The sequence below is a fragment of the Macadamia integrifolia genome, chromosome 2 (assembly GCF_013358625.1).
Source record: "Macadamia integrifolia cultivar HAES 741 chromosome 2, SCU_Mint_v3, whole genome shotgun sequence".
Classification (NCBI taxonomy): domain Eukaryota; kingdom Viridiplantae; phylum Streptophyta; class Magnoliopsida; order Proteales; family Proteaceae; genus Macadamia; species Macadamia integrifolia.
The window spans coordinates 7,008,252-7,027,381 of NC_056558.1; positions in this window are offsets into that span (position 1 = coordinate 7,008,252).

Genomic DNA, 19,130 nt, shown 5'->3' on the forward strand with positions numbered 1-19,130 from the left:
AGCATCTCTCAACCATAATTTGTTGAAGTTTGGTGTCTACCATCTATAAAAGGAGACCTCCTCATCCTTAACACCACAAAATACCACAAGATATAGAGTTTTAGAGTGTTTGTAAATTTTCTGAGTGTTCTGTAAACAATTTTAGAGAGTATTGTGAGCTTTGTGAGCTTTTGTGTGTCTTGTAAATTAAGAAGTGTTTCCTCCAACTGGTCGTCTGTAAATCAAAGTTTCTCATGTAAGTTTATCTTCTTTACTTTTAATTCTCTGTATTATGTTTGCAATTAGAAAGTTAAAAGAAGAAATTGCTTTCGTAGATAGTTTGATTGATCTTTCTCATGCTTATATAGAATTTTATATTCATTTATTTTCTGAAAATCCAGACCACTTCTATAAATAATTATACCATTCCTAAAATACCTGAATCCGAGGTATATCATAAAGGTACTTTCGCATTTAATAGTGAATATGTTATTAAGATATGCGAAAGCACTCATACTCTTGCTTCTAATCAAGAGCAAATTCAACTCTTGATTAGCTCTCAGATCCAGTGGCATAGAGAGCATGGAGTTAAGTTTATCCACATCGACCTAGTACAGGTCGTCCTAAAACCCTTAACTCTCCTAGGGTTAAATAGTACGGTTTTTGCTGCCATTAGAGATTTCAAAATGAATAATTTCAATGAATCTCTGATGGGTATAGTTGAAACCAGCCTCTGTGAAGGACCTATCTATTTTCAAAGCAGACCAGGTTTATCCATGTCCCTCACAGATCCAAATATATTAGATGGTGTTGCCATTACTTTACAAACATATGGATACAATATTCAACCAGGAACACAGAATATTGCTGTAATTTACCCTATCTATTACAAAGTAATGACCACCCATGCCCCAAATGCTAAGATTATAGATCCGAAAGATCAAACCATCTGTTTCCAGGCCAACTCTACAAGATCTCAAGTTTTTGTGCCTAGATGTATTAGATGGTCAGAATTTAATCTTCCTGACCCTTGGACCTTAACCTCTGTGGCTCAACCTCAGCCACCCATGAGAACTTCTCCATCATGCATCACTTAGCTTCCTTCTGGTGATGTTGAAATTACTTTCGATCGTAAATCTCATGATTCCAGGAGATCCACCTCTTCCGTAATTTCTTCTTCTTCTAAATATCCTTTGTTTCAAGCACCTTCCCGTGCTTCTACTCCTAGAGTTCAGAATGAGAATTATGATGGAATTATAAACCTTCAGGGTACTAATCGTACTCCTTCTCAGGTTAATCAACCTGTTTATGGTCCTCTACAAAGAGAACAATCCCAGGCTTAATTCTAGCTTCCTCTTGCTCCTATTAATCGGGAAACTGGGTCTTCTTCTCCAACCCTTTCTGATATGCAAGCCACCTCAGGAATTATGATGCGTCATATCACAGAAGAACACAAATTCCAAATTAATAAGAAATTCCTAATTCAGGAATATAGATCCGCTAAGAATGAAGGTAAAAAAAAACTTTTTGAAGAACATTTTCCTTCTAATCTTGAGCGGCAGGAGCTTCATTAGAAATGGGTTTCTCATACGGAAACTCATCAAATAAATCTTTCCTTTTTCTCGTGGTTAAAAATTTATCTTCTTAACAAATCCTCTAACCCACATTAGGTTAGTGAGATTAAGAAGGTAGCAACCACTTATGTCTCGAAGGACGGAACATAAATTGAATTTGTTCATCCTCCATTTCAATCCTTAAGAATAGGTGAAAACAAAATGGCTGTTCCCCTTAAAACTTCAAGCCGTACCGCTTCTTTGATTGAATTTCATCTTAGTCAAGTTGTTGAACAAAATAACTTTACTAATCTTTGTCTTCAGTCTATTGGAAATCAAACTGATCATATTGAGACGATAGTAGACTCGTTAAAGATCTGTACTCCGTCTACATCACATGCTAAAATGGAGCATGTCTGGCCAACCTTTGCTTCTCAACCTAGAAGCACTCCTAAAGAGCCTTCTACTTCTCAACACAGAAGTAATCAATCTATCTTATTTAAACCTCCTCCAACCCTGGATATTTCAAAAAAGAAAATTGAGAAAACAGAGTCTACCATTCTTGATGAAATTGTTACCCGACTCCAAAAGATCCAGGTCTCTAAGGACAAATTGGAAGACAGTCATGCCCTGACTCTTTCTCTTGTAAAACCTTCTGATTCTGAAATAGAATTTGTGGAGAAAGAATTCCAATCTATGCCACCTCAACAGGCAGTAGTTCCAGAGTCTCTTCCACAGCTAAATCGAGTTATGTGAAGAGCTCAAAAAGTTATGCCTATCGCTCCTACAAATTACTATTACCCTCAACCTTCTCCTGTCGATCTACAATTTAAGGTAGAAGGAGAACCTACCAATTTCCCAATCAATGGCAATACTATATTTGAGTGGAACATTGATGGTTTGTCAGAATATCAAATCATCAATCTCATGAAACAGATGCTTATGGATGCTTATGTATGCCATAGTGGCAAAACTTAATCATTCATCTGATTCAGATGTTGCTAAAATGATAGCAACAGGATTTTCTGACCAACTTCGTGATTGGTGGGATTTTTATCTATTTGAAGTGTTAGACAGCAGATTATAGGTGCTACGACCCATGTTCCGCAACAGCTTACTGAACAATTAGTTGATGGTAATTTTGCCCAGCGAACTGTTTATGTTGAACAAGAAGATGTGGTTAATACTTTGGTTTACACTATAACTCTTCATTTTGTTAGACCAGCTGAAATCTTAGTTGATCGAATAAGAGAACAATTAATGATTCTTCGATGTCCTACACTATCTCATTATAGATGGTATAGAGATGACTTTTTTGCTAAAGTCTTTTCTAAAGAGGACTATAACAATTCCATATGGAAAGAAAAGTTTCTCTCTGGACTACCTCCTTTATTTGCTCAAAAGGTGAGGTATAGACTTAAGGCAAACCATAATGACACTATTCCCTTTGAGCAATACACCTACGGGGAATTAGCTACTGAAGTATGCAATGAAGGTCTTCAACTCTGCATAGATCTCAAACTTAAGAAACAATTGTCTAAAGAGAGACATGCTGGATTTCAAGAACTTGGAGATTTCTGTGAACAATTTGGGTTTGAAAAGGTTCACCCTTGAGGCTCAAAGAAAACTCATAGGAAACTCTCTAAGTTTTCGCAGCCTAAATACTAGGCTAAACATTATAAGACTAAGCCTGATCGCTTCTATAAGAAATGCTTTTCAAAATCTCGTCCTCAAAATACTTTTCCAAACAAACCTCCTATTTGTTATAAATGTGGAAAAGTAGGACACTATAAGAATAACTGTCGAACTAAAGCAAGAATCAATGCTTTAGAAATCGATGATTCTCAAAAGCAAAATCTTGAAAGAGTCTTGCTATACAACTCTTCTGACCTTGAGCCAGACTCTGAGTCTAACTCAAATCAAGATATTGCTCAACTTGAGTTNCACGAGACCATCTGCGGCAGCAGCAGTCGTCCGGAGTCTGAGACATCCTTCTACCCTGAGGTTCGTCTATTCGCCCGGTTGATCCAGTTCAACCTGCTTCCCAGAGGAGGTCATCGGAACCAGGTGGGTTTCATGGCGGCTTTCATTACCTTCTGCATCTTCACGGCCGCAGAGGGAGGCGGCGAGCACTTGTGCCTCCCCTACATCATTCTCAGAACGATGGAGCACCACACTTCCCACCCAGAGGATGGAGGACTCCCTTACGGCAGGATCCTCACTAGGATCTTCGAGTTCTTCGGGGCGGATCTGAGCGGTGAGGAGGGAAAGACTCCGGCTGATAGGTTTGACCGGAGAAACCTCCTGAAGATGGGTCTTCAGACCCTCATGGATTCACCTCCTAGATCAGGAGCTCAGAGAGGTAGGGGTAGGAGGGCTGCCCCTATGGAGGATGTCCTCATGGAGGAGGAATCCAGTGAGGAGGATGAGGACTACGTTCCTCAGGACGAGGAGGAGGATCTGATGGGAGGTGGCATCCCTGAGGAGGTGCCTCAGGAGTCGAGAGGTCCTGGCCCTAGTTCTTCTAGAGCTGCAGCCTCACCATCTGGAGCCCCACCACCTGGGAGTGGTGCCTACGACTACGAGGGCCAGACAGCCTCCATGCGGGCCTTGCAGGATGGCCAGGTTCAGATACTGAGGTGGCTGGACGAGATTGTCTCCAGGCAGGCCACCTTGGAGGAGTCCTTCCTTAGGCTGGGTCAGGACTTGGACACCAGGGCCAACGCTATCTCAGCAGACTATGGCCGGCTTCGGAGGGAGGTACGGCTGGTGAACGCGAGGTTCGATTATTACGATCACCGCTTCGACGTCAACTCCAGGCCTCCAGCGAACGTGGTGATCATCGACGACGATGACGACGACCAGTGAGGGCTTGGCTCGCCCACACTAGCTGTTTACCCGTTTCCTCCTTTTTTTGTAGACATTGTATATTTATTTATTCTCATTCCTTGTATATGTATTGTAACCGGTTTCATTTATGGAATAAAATATCTTTGGATAGTGGATTTTTGTGGTGTTTTCATATGTGGAGTACCTGTGTGGTTTTGTGGTTATGTGATTTTTCTATCTGTGCTCTTTGTTATATTATTATCTGTTGTTTATCAGGTGTTTGTGTAAAATTTTTGGAAATCCCGTTTTTACGCCGTTATGCTGTCGAAATTTCGTCAAAATAGTACTCTATAGGTTACATCACCAACCTAATTCCCTTTTTATCTATACTCACGCATGCCATGAATGCAATATATAATGCAATCCCTTTTTATACTTTCTTTCTTTAGCTTTTAATCTTTAAAGCTTTTATATTAGCCCAACCCCATTTTCCTATTATAGAGTCTACGGGATTCTAATGGTATGCTGTGAGTGGAGCAGAGCATCACGCTCTGATACCACCGTTTGTCACACCCCGTTCACACTGAACCGGAGCGGTGACCGAGTTAACACCGGTTAACTCAAACCTGCCAGGATCATCAGATACTGTATTCCACCACAGCATACACACACTAACATCAATTCATCAGATCAGCGGAAGACTAAGTTTTACCTGTAAATAATTCCCATATACTTGATACCCAAATGGTGATACAATAATTATATACATTTGGGCCCGAAGGCATGATATATACACAAAAAGAATAAAGTTCAAATATCAAGTATATACAGGAAATCATCAAAAACATCAGAGTACACAGCTCGGCTCGGTATCAAGGCTGGAGCTCAGCTCGGCATCAGGGGTTGTGCCCAGCTCGGCATCATGTAGAAGAGCTCAGCTCGGCCTCGGAAGTGGAGCTCAGCACGGCCTCCAGGGTGGAGCTCAGCTCGGCCTCAGAACTGCTGTCCTGCAGCACAGCTCTCACATGAGCAGTCTACGCCGTGCTCAAACTCTTCAGGGGTCCACCAGTCCTCTTCAGGAAACTCGACTGTGGGACCCACCCCATGCTCCTCAGATATTTGACCTGCAAAATCATCTAAAAAGGGGGTGTACACGTGGAATGAGCTCACTAACCCAGTAAGTAGAGAGGTGGACCACACACAACAGTCCACACATCACAACACATCATATGCACTACATGCCATGCTATTCATTTTAATTCACATCCACCTAAACAACATTACTAAGTCTTTGGTTTAAGTGCTACTACAACCACAGTGCGCGTATACTCCGGGTACGAGCCACGAACTCCCTCCCGCGATACGCCCATAGGGCTGTTGGAGAAGGCCCACCGTGAGTACTCGGAAAAGTAAAGACAATGCCGTCCACCGGCTCTCAACAGAAATGTAAATAACTGAAATAAAGGTGCTGACTCCAGCAATTTAAAAGCAGTACGATTGGCCCTCTTGAATGTACCACCGGGGTTGCCGACTGTCCTACATGACTCCCCGGGCGTAATGCCTAACCGCCACAGTGTCCGACAACCGCGACCCCTGCTTCCCCCCAAATGGCAACCCAACACCTTAACCCCTGTTGGGAAGGGTCGTAGCACGGGATGGTGAGAATCCTAATACCGCATGCTCCTATATGACAATAGTACGACTGCATAGTGCCTCCGTGTCCCATACCACGGGCCACCAATGCATTCGTTTCCAAGCCGACAATGGCATCTAGTCTATCAATGCATTATGCACCATGATGTCCACATTCAACATATAAACATCTCATTCAATTGGCACTTGAAAAGTAAACATAGCATATATGCACATCAATGTGAGGAATGACTAATCTATATAGCATATTCATGATGACATGACTAGATTAGATATAGTTATATGAATGCCAAACAAATGCCTTGAAACAAGGCCAAACGTCCTCTCTCCACTTACATGTAGCGTACAAGGATTCCTGCTCGGTACGGGTGAGATCCGGAGCGAATCGGGTAGGATTTGGTGAACCTAACATAATTGAGCGGGGTTAGTACTTCACCATTTTAGAATCAAAATTAATGAAATCCGATGTCAAAATCGTGTTTAGAACGTCAAAAGAAGGTCACACGTCCGATTTGGGTTCGATCGGACCTACGGATCACCTTCGGGGCCAAACAGGTGGGTAAGACAGGTGGGCTGTCTACCCACCGGTTATACCCACCGGTTATGACCGGCGGGTAGGTACCCGCCTACCCGCCGGTTATACCCGCCGGTTGTACCCGCCGGTTTGGCCAGGGACCTCTGCCTTCTCAGGTGGGTACTCTCAGGCGGGTAGGTACCCGCCGGTTGTACCCACCGGTTTTGGCGGGAATGACTCTGTCTCTTCTCCATTTTCTCCATCCTTTGGGGAATCAAATGGGGCTTTTCCCCACCCATTCTTCACACCTTTGAAGTCCTATAGGATGGTTCTAACCTAGATCTAGGTTAGATTCAAGTGAGGGAAACCATCTTACCTTCTTTGCCCAAAAATGACTTCAAACCCTTCAAATCACTTCCAACTCACAATGCTTCTTCTACCTTGTCAATATCTCTTCAAATCCTTCAAGATCAACACATAAATCGTCTATTAAACCTTAGATTCATCATTTCAAAGGGTATTTATATGATCTCAAGAAACCATACTCGAATCAAGGGTTTAAAGCTTGGGTATGGTGAATGTTCATAAAACCCAACTTTTCTTACCTCCAACTGTAGATCTAGAGTTGAAGATTACTCTCCCGGCACCGGAATGGAAAGATCGAGCTTCGACGCCACTGAAATCCTTCCTTTCTTCCTCTTCCTTTCTTCTTCCCTCTCTTTTCTCTCTCCTCTTTACTTTTCTCACCAACGTACGAGGGTAATAAATGGAAAGAAAGAAATCATAAAGCCTTATATACTATTCTTAATTAAGTGAATAGTCTTGGATGGGTCACTCAGGTGGGTGGGTGTACCCACCTGTTTTACCCACCTGAGAGCCAAGACTCGGGATTTTGACCGGGTTCGGACCTCGGCTCGAACCCCACCCCAGGCATACGATGTAGCATACGTATATACCTTAAAATACAGATATAATACCTGTTTTATCCGTATATAGCCTTATGGTAGGTGCACGTACACGGTTTGGGAACTCCCGTCTCTTCTGGCACTGGCTCGGACTTGTCGGGCCAGCCGGTGTTTAAGGTCACCCGTGCCATCATAGCCCATAAGGAACCCGCTCTAATATCCTCTGGCTCGGTTCTTGCATGGTTAAACCGGTTCAATCGCGAAATCAGACCGGGTTTTAAGAAGCGGGGTATTACATTACCCCCCCTTCTGAAAAATTTCGTCCTCGAAATTGCGTACCTGGTTGATCAAAAAGATGAGGGTACTTGGCTCGCATTTCTTCTTCTACCTCCCAAGATGCTTCTTCAAGTGAATGATCAGCCCATCGCACCTTTATATAAGAAATGGAGCGGTTGCGAAGGGTTTTCACCTTCCGGTCCAAGATTTCAGCTGGCTGTTCTGTGTAAGTCATATCAGTTTCTAGGTACTCTGGTTCCATGGGTAGTACATGAGATGGATCATGCACGTACTTCTTCAGCATGGATACGTGGAATACATTGTGAACATCCCCAAGCGAAGGTGGCAGAGCAAGCATGTAGGCTACTGAGCCAACCCGGGATAAGATCTCAAATGGTCCCATGTATCTTGGGCTCAACTTCCCCTTTCTGTGAAACCTTTGCACTTACCGTCTTTTGCTCTATCTCTTCTCAATCTTTGTCAGTAATTTTTGCAGGTTTCTTCGACTTCCCCAACATCGTTTTCGCCAAACCTTGCTGTATCAGAAGATCCTTCATCCTTTGACGCCAGATGGTGAAATTGTTCTTCCCATTAACCTCTCGATGTCATACTTGACATTCGATCCCTTCCCTGTCATCGTGATAGTAAACCCTAGAAAATGGAAACCTAGAGCTCTGATACCAATTTGTAGAAACACAACCCTAAAACGATACAGAAGATAATGGAAAAACAGAACAAACAATGCACACGGATTTTACGAGGTTCGGCAAGGTTGTCTATGTCCCCGGTGAGATGAGATCCTGCTTCACTATCAATAGAGAATAGGGTTACAACACTCGTCCTCACACCTCTAAGTATTTCTTGCATTACAGAGAAAGAAACCCTCGCTACAAATATATAGCGAAAAAACCCTAATCCGGATTAAACTACAATTGCCACCCCAATCCGGATTAAACTACAATTGCCCTCAAATAAAAAATTCGAGCGGCGGGTTGCGCCCCCTACACCCCCTGCTATGCAAGGGGGCCTCTGCCCCCCTTGCAACCCCCACGGCCCGCTAACCGGCTAGTGGGACCGTCGTCCTGGCTATCTAGGTGCTGCACCAGTACTCCCTGGATTAAACTGCGACGGAATACAAGACATCATACACCAACACTTCCTGTGGTCAATCCCATGCTCGTAGTCCTCCCATCGCTGCTGCTGCTGCCACCTCTAGATCGGCCAGTGCACCAATGGCACCAACTCTTTCTCCAGAACAAATTCAGCAATTATTGGCATTGCTCCCTGTTCGTAACCATCTTGCAGGTAAATGTTGTTTCAATACATCTTTGGGTACATCTCCTTGGATATTAGACTCTGAGGCAACCGATCATATCACCTCAGAACTTTCTCTCTTTTCCCATGTCATGCCCCATTCATAATCCTTACCTATTACCCTACCCAATGGTACTCAAACCCCAGTAACTCACATTGCGTCCATTTCCCTATCCCCTTCCCTTGTTCTTGACAATGTTTTCTATGTTCCATATTTTCGTTTCAATCTCTTAACTATTCTTAAACTTACACTTGCAACTCAATGTCATGTTAATTTTTCTCATGATTTGTGTACCTTTCAAGACCCATGCTCGAAGAGGATTTTTGCGACGGGTAAACAGCATGGAGATCTCTACTTGGATCACACCCCACATTCCCTTGCTACCACCACCACCACCACCACCTCCAATTTCGAGTTTTGGCACTACCGCCTCGGTCACCCTGGCACCTCCATTGCATGAAATTTGGACACTACTATAATTTTTAAAAATAATTATTTATGTCCTATTTGTCCATTGGTCAAACAAACTAGATTACCCTTTCCTAATAGTTATATTTCCACAAATGATTGTTTTGGAATGATTCATCTTAATGTTTGGGGGCAGTATCGCACACCTACCTTAACTGGGGCTTTTTTTTTTTTAACCGTTGTGGATGATTACTCTCGAGGAACTTGGCTATATTTAATGCAGTCCAAAACCGAGGTCAATACCCTTATTTAGTCTTTCTTTGCAATGGTAAACACTCAGTTTGGGGCAAAAATTAAAACCATACGAACAGATGATGGGTCTGAATTTTTTAATGAACCTACCATCACTTTGGTAGGCAACCTTGGCTAGCTACCATCCAAGAAAATTGTTTTCCTTCAATTTTTTTTTTTTATGGAGGGAGATTGGTGTCAAACTGTGTCAGGGGCTATTGAGAGTGTGTGGAAGCATCCAATAGGGGTAAAAAAATTTCATTTTGTCCCCATGTTTGGAGAATGGATCCGCTGCTTGTACGACCACCTGATCATACAGGTGAGCATCCAACACTTGTCCCTTTTACTTCCAAATATACAGTTCTTCATCCATGTAATGACAGAAAATGTTGGATGCTCACCCGTACAACTAGGTGACTGTACGAGCAATGGATCCAATCTCCTATATCTACAAGGATCGTAGGTGCAATGCGAAGTGGCAACCTTCTTTTTCTCATTTCACTTAGTCAACATATTTATCCTGTGAATTAAATTTTCTTTTTGCCTTTGTCATTCCTTAAAATTCATTTCTTGCTAACAGTATTCAAATTCAAATAGTAAATAACGTTATATAAAAATAATAAAAGATGCACCAAAATTTCAAGGCACCCTCCAATTCTAAACCGACGTCAGACACAAAATACATTAGGGCCCCAACTAGGAGTCATACACCAATCTAGATGTGTTTCTACCCCACAGTAAAATGGGGTGGTGGAACACAAGCATCACGCTCCTCAATATTGCTCAAGCCTTAAGGTTTCAAGCTCATTTACCATTAACATTTTGGGGTGATTGTGTTCTCACAACGGCTTACCTCATTAACGACCTACCCACATCAGTCCTTAATGGAAAGACCCCATATGAACTTCTATTTGGCAAAACCCCTTCCCTCTCCCATCTCCGAGTTTTTTGGTTGCCTATGTTTTGCTCGTAATACTTCCATACAATATAAGTTTGATAAAAGGGCTGCTCCGGATATTTTTCTTGGTTATCCATTTGATCAGAAAGGGTATCGAATTTATGACCTTGCAACTGCAAAAATATGTCTCCCAAGATGTAATTTTTCATAAAAAGATTTTTCCATTTCAAACCTATTATGGTCCTACCCCATCCGTTGTGATGCCTCTTCCCCATCTGAACCAGGATGACTCTCCACCTATTTTACTTGCTCCCGCTTTTCTGCCTGCACCTCTTGCTGATCCCCTACCAACGGCCCCCCTCTCCTCGGCCCCAACAAACCCGTGTGCCACCCACTTATTTATAAGTTTATCAATGCTCTTTTATCTAGTCTCAAACGTCTTCTCCGGCTGAGTTCACAGGTACTACCCATCCCTTGGTTAATTTCTTACAATATAATCGTTTTTCGTTAAACCGTGTTGTTTTTCTCTCCTCTTTATCTAATACAACAGAACCTGCTACCTTTACTGAGGCGATGAAATCCCAACAGTGGCACGATGCAATGCAGGCTAAAATAATAGCCTATCTGATAATCGGATATGGTCTCTTGTTCCATTACTTGATGGAAAGAAACCTATTGGATCCAAATGGGTTTTTAAGATCAAGCGTCACTCTGACAGTTCCTTTGAGAGCTACAAAGCACGCCTAGTAGCCAAGGGCTATAATCAAGTCGAAGGACTCGATTATCATGAAACATTTGCCCTCGTGGCTAAATTGGTGACTGTACACATCCTTCTTGCTTTGGCAGCTGTTAGGGGTTGGATATTACATCAACTGGACGTTCATAATGCCTTCTTATACGGTGATCTCACCGAGGATGTTTACATGACACCACCCCTTGGATATCGTTGTGAGGTGGAGAACCTCGTTTGTAAGCTTCACAAGTCCCTTTATGGTCTAAAACAAGCCTCTCGCCAGTGGTTTTCTAAGTTTTCCACAGCACTTATGGATTTTGGATTTCTCTCAGTCTTAGGTTGATCATTCTATATTTATTCTATGATGTTGAACTGATTACGTGTTCATCATACTCTATGTAGACGATATTATTATCACCCGTTTCGATGCCACTTTGATTGCTGATGTTAAGATATTTATGAATCAGCATTTCCGCATCAAGGATCTTGGCTCCTTGAAATATTTTTTAGGCATTGAGGTCGCTCATTCCTCCAAAGTCCTAGATTTATCTTAGTGCAAGTATGTCCTCAACATATTGGCCGATTGTGGGTTTACTGGGACTCATCCCACAGATACACCAATGGAACAGAATCTCCACCTGACCGACACTTATAGCGAATTATTGCATGATCCATCTCTTTATCATCGTCTTGTTGAACGTCTGATTTACCTCACTGCCACACGCCCTAATATAGTCCACACTGTCAATATTCTCAGCCAGTTCATGCACCAACCTCACCGGCCTTATTTGGATGTTGCCCATCGTTTATTACTGTAGACACCGAATTTTGTCACCCCCTGGCAATGATGACAATATGAAGGATTACATGTTGGATATTTTAGACTTGGAGAATTTTCAAACTTAGAGTAGGAAATGACAATTTTTTCCCATAAACTTTTAAGAGAAAATGTTTTCAAAAATTTGATGTTGTGGATTATTGATGTTTGTCCACCTCGGCCTCCAATAGGCCGTGCTGCACCTCGGCCTCCAACAGGCCGTGCTGCACCTCGGCCTCCATCAGGCCCTTCTTCACCTCGGCCTACATCAGGTCGTGCTCCACCTCGGCCTACATCAGGCCGTGCTCCACCTCGGCCTCAATAAGGCCGTGCTTCACATCGGCCTCAATAAGGCCATGCTTCACCTCGGCCTAAATTAGGCCGCGCTCCACCTCGGCCTAAATCAGGCCGTGCTCCACCTCGGCCTCCATTAACCCGTGCTGCACCTCGGCCTACATCATGTCGTGCTCCACCTCGGCCTACATCAGGCCGTGCTCCACCTCGGCCTCAATAAGGTCGTGCTTCACCTCGGCCTCAATAAGGTCGCGCTTCACCTCGGCCTAAATCAGGCCGCGCTCCACCTCGGCCTAAATCATGCCGTGCTCCACCTCGGTCTACATCAGGCCGTGCTCCACCTCGGCCTCCATCAGGCCGTGCTCCACCTCGGCCTCAATCAGGCCGTGCTCCACCTCGGCCTCCATCAGGCCGTGCTCCACCTCGGCCTCCATCAGGCCGTGCTGCACCTCGGCCTACACCAGGCCGTGCTCCACCTCGGCCTCCATAGGCCATGCTCCACCTCGGCCTCCAAAAGGCCGAGCTCCACTTTGTCCAAAAGGCCTTGCCTTTTGAACAATCCTATTTAGTTTTAGTCCCACATCAAAAATTTGAGAAAATTGCCCCATGTCCCATGGTTATAAAAAACAACCCTTCCCCTCTTCCAAAAGGAGGAGAAAAATTGAGAATTTGGGAGAGAGGATGGCCCCATTAAGGTTTTTGGCTAACTTCTTCCCTCTAAAATCAAACATTCTCCAAGTTTAAAAGTTTAATACATTAATCCTTCATTGAACCGGGAGATTTTATCCGATTCGGTTCGATTTGGGGGCTCAAAGCACAAGGGTTATCTCCCCTTGTTCCTTGATTAAAGCCGGTTTAATGTATTTTTCTTCTCCTAATTGTAGTTTAGAACTAGCTTATCTAATGTAATAAATTAATTCATGATTTGTTTAGATTGAGTATGCTTAATTAGTATCAATTTGGTTCAATACGGTTTAATTGGATGTAAATAAATTTATCCCGGTCCAATTAAGGGTATTTAGGTTTAATTATTTTTTAGCATGTTTACCTTTGATTTGGTTTAGTTTTTTTTAAATTACTTTTGTTCTTTTAATCTGGAACCTTAGATCAGAATCTTTATGTAACCTAATTCTTCTTCTTCTTCTTTTTCTCTTTCTCTTCTTCTTCTTTTTCTCTTTCTCTTCTTCTTCCCTGCTGCTGCAACCGAACTGTAGCCGCACCTTCCTCTTCTTCTTCCCTGCTGCTGCAACCGAACCGAGCCGCACTTCCTCGTCCTTCTTCTTCTTCTTCTCTTCTTCCCTTTTCCTTCCCTGCTGCTGCAACCCCTAACCAGCAGCAACCGAGCCGCACTAACTCTTCCTCCTCCTTCTTCTTCTTCTTCTCTTTTTCCTCCCTGCTGCTGCAACCCCTAACCAGCAGCAACCGAGCCGCGCTAATTCCTCCTCCTTCTTCTTCTTCTTCTTTTTCTTCTTTTTCTTTCTCTTTTCCTTCCCTGCTGCTGCAACCCCTAACCGGCAGCAATCGAACCACAGCCGCACCTAATCCTCCTCTCTTCTTCTTCTTCTTCTTCTTTTTCTTTCTCTTTTCCTTTCCTGCTGCTGTAACTGGCAGCAGCCGAACCCCTCCTCTTTTCTTCTTTTCTTCTTCTTCTTCTCTTCTCTTCTTTCTCTCCTGCAGCAGCAGCCGAACCCCCCTCTTTTCTTCTTTTCTTCTTCTTCTTCTTCTTCTTCTTCTCTTCTCTTCTTTTTTTCTCCTGCAGCAGCAACCGAACCCCCCTCAATCTTCTTTTCTTTTTCTCCTTCTCCTTCTTATTTTATTTTCTTGTTTTTTTTGTTATTTCTTTAATTTTCTATTAGATAGTCTATATTTGTAATGCCCCCAACCTATTATTGCATTTCTATGTGGAATCTTTCCCTCCTTGTTTTTTTATTTTATTTTTCTCTTATCCATTTTGGTTTGATTTCAGGCCTATAATGTATCTAGTCCTAGAACTTAGGTTTGGGATTCCCCTAATTTTGAAATTTCAAATCAAATGATTTCATTTTATTTCCGTCTAAATAATGTATGGGACGTAGTTTAGGGCGTTTAGTTTAGGATGGGCGTGGCTGGCCCCTCAAACCGGCTCGTAGCACTAGGTGCGTGTTGGGGATTTGGGTTTTCCTACTATCTATCTTTTGTACTCCTACATTCACTTGCATTAGTGTAGTACTAATTTAGATTAATTAAAGTAACTTAGTTAATGTAATTAGTCATTTCAGCTGTTGTTTATTTAATTGAGGTTCGTTAATTTAGCTTTGTAAATTAAGCTTATTTAATTAGCGTAACAACTCATCATTTGCATCATAACCTAGCTAGCATAATTTAGACACTTGGTTTAGGGTTTTTACATGTCATGCTTAGATACCTAGATTAAGGTTTTCTATGACCTAGATTTAGGACTAGTTAGTAGGGTACAAACAAACTTTGGTCAAACAAAAAGAGACTGGCCTTCGGGTCGGGCAGACTGGGTGCCTAACACCTTCCCAGTCTGTCACTTGACACTTGCCCAGAATCTTGGTGCAAACCAGCCTTATCCATCAGAGTCATTAGTCTCTCTCCCTCGATTGGGGGAGACATTTATGGGTCCTAGACCCTTTTCTAGGTGGCGACTCCCTTTTACCCATAACGTGTATCCCCCCCTTGGCATTTGATGACTAGGGGATACTATCTCATCTCATTAGGGTTGAACCCTAGAGCGTGTGTACGCGCGCTACGCACAGTATCGCGATCTCGCGGCGGGGGCGGAGGTCCAAGGTCCATGGTACCTGCAATTACATTACCTAAAGGCAACACCTGTGCAAGGCATTTTTTTTTCTTCTACGACCTCACTACAATTGAAGGGGTATTGTGACTCGGACTGGGCAACCTGTCCCATGACTCGTCGCTCCATGATTGGATTTTGCATTTGTCTTGGCTCTAGCCCAATTTCTTAGAAGGCCAAGAAACAATCCACAATGTCCCGATCTTCTGCAGAGGCTGAATACAACCGTGGTTGTTGCTACTTGTGAGCTGATCTGGATCACTTATCTCTTAGGTGATCTCGGAATTGCTCTCGTTACACCCACACCATTATATTGTGACAACCAGATAGCTTTACATATTGTCTCCAATCTGGTCTTCCATGAACGCACTAAGCATATCGAGATAGATTGTCATGTTCTTCATGAGAAGCTGAATCAAGGCTTGTTACAACCGACCAAGATAGCTAGTACAGAGCAAATTGCTGATTTATTCACTAAGTCACTTGGCCGGGAATCCTTTAATCTCCTTTGCTCCAAATTGGGCATTTGTAACCTACACGCTCCATCTTGAGGGAGAGTGTTACCATATAAGTCTTCATCTGACTAGGAAAGATCCTCTAGTATATATCTAGTGTAGAATCATAGGATATAAATTAGTGTCTTACCATATAAGTCCTCATCTGACTAGTAAATATCCTGTAGTGTATATCTAGTGCAGAATCATAGGAGCCGATTCAGTGTAGCCAGCATTTCATTCTTATCTGTAATCTTTCTATTGCTTGTAATTTCTATTAATAGTCATACACATTAACAAACGAAATATTCCATCCATAACCAATATCTTTGGTTTTATTTGTTTAACAAGAGAGCTTTGTATAATCATATTTGGGTCTGTCAATGGGCTGGGTAATAGGTTGGATTTTTTTTAGAATCCCAACCCAACCTTAAGGTCTATTAACACAGTCCATGCCTAACCCTAGGTCAGGTTGGGATAACTCAACCCAGGCCAGCTCTGTCGGGTTCAACCCAAGTAAGCCCGACCCTTAATGATTTGATTGGGTTGGATTGGACCTAATGGATCATGGCAACCCCTCTATATTGTCATTTGGATGAGAGAGAAACCATTAATTCACTCATTCACAAATTTTGAAAACCAACAATGTATATTAGAGAAAGGAAAAAGTATAAATACACATGGGTGGTGTGATTATAAAAGGTGTTAATAGTGAATGGAGACATTTTAAATTTTTATCTATTAATGTAGTCACCTAATATATATATATATATATATATGTATGCTGATGGCTTTTCTGAAGGTAGCGGTTCAACCAATGGGAGGACTTAAATAGGAAGGGCATAGGGGATTTTTCCAAGAGGAGGAGGAGAGAGATACACACAGATCTGGGTATACCAATGGCATACACAACCTTTTCCCATATATGTATATAATAGTATAATATTATAATAACATAATATATGTATTATGTACATAGGGTCGGGTTGCTCCGGGCTGAGCTCAGCCCAAGGCTCAACTAAGCTTAGCATGACCCTACATCGGGTCTGAAAATCATAGATCAAGCCCAAGCCCTATTCGGGCTCAGCACAGGCTAGGGTAGGTTCGGGTTGACCGAGCTATATTGACACCCCTAATTCTTGTATATAAATGTGCCATGATTTGAGCCAGTCTAGATCGGGCCATAAATTTGTCAAGCTTAGTCTGGCTTATCAGGATGGACCTAAAATTGACACCCTTAGCGCTCTCTCTCTCTCTCTCTCTCTCTCTCTCTCTTTTGTTCCTTCTAGAATTAAAACCTTTTAAGATTTTCTCATTTGCTCCAATCTTTGTTTCCCAAACAGAGAAAGCTAAATCTTTATGCTAGAGAACAATTTTCAAATTGAACAACTACTTTGCTTTTAAAATGAGAAGAAGGAGACTATAAAAGCGGATTAATTATTATGTCTCATATTATGGATGACGATATAATCAAATTATTAATAATTAATTATCATAATAGAAATATAATTAACCATTTAATATTCTCAAATATTTTCATGCAATATTAACTTTATAATTTGCACATAAAGTATTTCACTTTTTCAATATCCCATAATGAGTTATATAGGGCATGAAAGTTAATAGTGTTTAATCCCAACTCATTGTATTTGTTTGTTTCAAAGATTCTATGAACATGATCAGAAGCAGAAAAAATATTTTAAATAAAATTTAATAAATAAAATATTATTTTTCATATTAGAAAAATAACTTTGTAAACAATTTACAAAAACGACATCGGTACCAAGTTTTTGTCTGATCAAGCATAAACATTCTCTCTCATCGATATTCCCCAATTAAGGCAGCAGATCCCATGTTGACAATCTATTTTATTAACAATGTGGGACCAAGCATCCAGTGCACTGATATATAGTTCGTTGGACGTCAACCATTAGTTTACCAAAACATGTGATGCAACACTTCAACAAGTATGATTATTCAGGTCTAATATCAACAGACAGGTATGAATATTGTCCTCACACAAATGGCAGCAATATATATGAGATTCTTTTCTCCATGCATAGTATGTGTACTCACATTTATATACCCAATGACATACCTAGTAAATACAATATAACGATCATATGAACAAGATGTTTGGTCCTATCCTAAGCCGTGAACTGTATTAGGTGAAATTTTATAAAACAACTTACAAGTCTTATATAAATGCCATCCACAAATGAAAATAAACAACTTTATTAAACCGGGTTTGACGGACATACATATCCAACATGATTAGTAAGCATTAACAACATTGTGTGTGTATGCGCGCGCACACACACGAGCGCATGCACACATCGGAGGGCTACTAGGGAGAGAGGGAGAGGGAGAGAGGGAGAGGGAGAGAGGGAGTTTGCTTGGGGTCCAGACCTCCATCATTAACGATAGTTGCTAGTAAAGAGACGACAAGTTATTTTAAGAAAAATAAGGAAAAAAGTACCCTGCCAATCTGGCTCAAGAAACCTCTAGGTCGTGTAAGGCATGAAATGATCGCGCTACCCTCCTACCCCTTGTGCTGAAGATGCTCTTGTGGATTTTTCCATTGGCCTCGCATGCTGGTGTTGCTTGCGCCAGACCGACAGATTTCTATCATCCGAAAATAAATAGGACCTTAAGAAGAGAATAGGAAAAGATTAAATGATCAGGAGTTTATCAGAGTATTGGATATGAGTAAAATAACTTTGAGCAAGAATTTACTTGTGCAAAGAATTAAACTAAGGAGATTATTTGTTTGCAACAAATGTTGATTTTAACTGAGTGTTGTAATCAATTTTTTTTTTTCTTTTATGTCCTTGATTATATTTATCACTCTATTTTCAAGTTTTTTTCTCTCCCTCTCTCTCTCCAATTCTTCTCTATCTCCGATACAGTTATAAATGGATCAATTACAATTGATCTGAATATCCCTCAATATAATGCAAATATCATCAAATGGATATGGGTGCGAATTGAATTCAAAATTTTGACTATTTGTTTGCATCTCTAATCTTCAACTCCATAAAGGGTATAAACGGACCAAATACGATCAATCCAAATATCCCTTGATTAAATAATACCATTAAATGGATACATGTATGAACTGAATTCGGATTTTTGACTATCTATTTATATCCCTAATCTTCGACTCCCTTTTCTCTCTCTTCCCTTCCACGCCCCCCAAAAGAAAAAGAATGAAAAAATGGATGATAAGAAGGACAAGTTCCTTTTAAGATATAGATGAGAAGTCGCTTGTCCTAGGTAATTAATTTTGTGCTAGACATTGCTTAACATGACACTTACTAAGCGATTTCACATTTCCATCATGTACTTTTTATGGGAACGGTTTTTTTTTT